The 1,851-nt window shown below is 45.5% G+C and overlaps 1 long non-coding RNA gene across 1 annotated transcript in view; it reads left to right on the top strand.

Annotated features, from left to right (window-relative positions):
• LOC105544996 overlaps window positions 1-1,851 on the top strand; it is an 11,813-nt gene that overhangs the window by 8,100 nt on the left and 1,862 nt on the right. The window lies entirely within an intron of this gene.

Raw genomic sequence — 1,851 nt, 5'->3', positions numbered from 1 at the left:
GTGTGCCTGTGGTCTCAGCTACTCAGGAAGCTGAGGTAAGAGGATCACCTGAATCCAGGAAGTAGAGATTGCAGTGAGCCATGATCACACCACTACACTCCACTACACTGCAGCTTGGGTGACATGAATGAGACCCTTTCTCAAAAAGTAACAATCAAATTTTAAAAAAAATTTAAAATGTGACTATAGAAGGCATAAAATCTATGCACCCACGGGTTTTGATATTTTTTTGGCCCTACGCTCCCAAGGGGAAGAACACACCTCCATCAGTGAGAAGGGCTCCCTTTCTCGGGGATTCTCTGAGAGATGGGTGAGGTAGTAAATTTGTAGATTCCCCAGGCAGTTTTATTTTTACTTTTACTTAAATTGATTGATTGATTGATTGATTGATTTTTAAGACACAGTCTTGCTCTATCACCCATGTTGGAGTGCAATGGTGCAATCTTAGATCACTGCAACCTCTGACTCCCGGGTTCAAGCAATTCTCCTGCATCAGCCTCCCAAGTAGCTGGGATTACAGGTGCCCGCAACCACGCCCAGCTAATTTTTGTAATTTTAGTAGAGACGGGGTTTTGCCATGTTGGCCAGGCTGGTATTGAACTCCTGATCTGAAGTGATCTGCTCGCCTCGACCTCCCAAAGTGCTAGGATTATAGGTGTGAGCCACTGCACCCAGCCTAAAATTTTTAATTTTTGTTTTGTGAGATAGGGTCTCGTTCTGTCACCTAGGCTGGAGTGCAGTGGCACAATCTCAGCTCACTGCAACCTCCGCCTCCCAGGATCAAGTGATTCTCCTGCACCAGCCTCCCAAGTAGCTGGGACGACAGGTGTGCACCACCATGCCCGGCTAATTTTTGTATTTTTTTAGTAGAGATGAGGTTTCACCTGTTGGCCATAATGGGCTTGAACTCCTGACCTCAAGTGATCCGCCCGCCTTGGCCTCCCAAAGTGCTGGGATTACAGGTGTGAGCCACCGTGTGCCCAGCCCCCGGCAGTTTTAGAAAACCACTCCTCCCCAGCATACACACTCCAAGTACTTATAAACCTGCTTTCTGAGGGACAGTACTCTCACCCTAAGGACTAACGCTCTCAATTTCCTAGGCACACCCAATTTCCTAGGACCGTGGGCAGCCACCCCAATTCCTTAGTGCCACAACCAGCAGCAGTAAGGAATCCCTGGGGATAACTCTGTCTGTCCTTCATTATGGACACTTCACATGTGGAATGGGCTGTTTTTCCATCCTGGTTTTTATGTCATTACTTTTTTTTTTGAGACAGAATCTCACTCTGCCACCCAAGCTGGAGTGCAGTGGCAAGATCTCAGCTCACTGTAGCCTCCACTTCCCATGCTCAAGTGATCCTCCTGCCTCAGCCCCACAAGTAGCTGTGACCACAGGCACACACCACCACGCCCGACTAATTTTTGTATTTTTCGTGGAAATGGAGTTTCTCCATGTTGGCTGGGCTGGTCTCAAACTCCTGAGCTCAGGAGATCTGCCTGCCTCTGCCTCCCAAAGTGCTAGGATTACAGGCGTGAGCCACTGCATCCGGCCTGATTTCATTACTTTTTATTCCCTATTTGATAATATTAATATTCATTAGATATGAATATTCATGTTGATCATAATTCACAGCTACTAAAGAGACAATCGTGCCCACAGAAACAAATATGCAGGCCAAACATTTTACAACAATTTGAAGTACTGGTGGAAATCCAAAAACCAGTAAATATGTTAATTTACACACTTCATCAGCATCAAACCCCGCTAATTTTAGGGAATTCTTTTCTTACATATTATTCCGAATGCATATTGTCTGTGTCCAGTAGGATCTCTAGTTTTTTTTTTTTTTT

This window comes from Mandrillus leucophaeus, unplaced genomic scaffold, assembly GCF_000951045.1.
Source record: "Mandrillus leucophaeus isolate KB7577 unplaced genomic scaffold, Mleu.le_1.0 Scaffold315, whole genome shotgun sequence".
Taxonomy (NCBI): Eukaryota; Metazoa; Chordata; class Mammalia; order Primates; family Cercopithecidae; genus Mandrillus; species Mandrillus leucophaeus.
The sequence above is the reverse complement of the archived record's forward strand: the minus strand, read 5'-3'. Positions and strand labels throughout refer to the sequence as shown.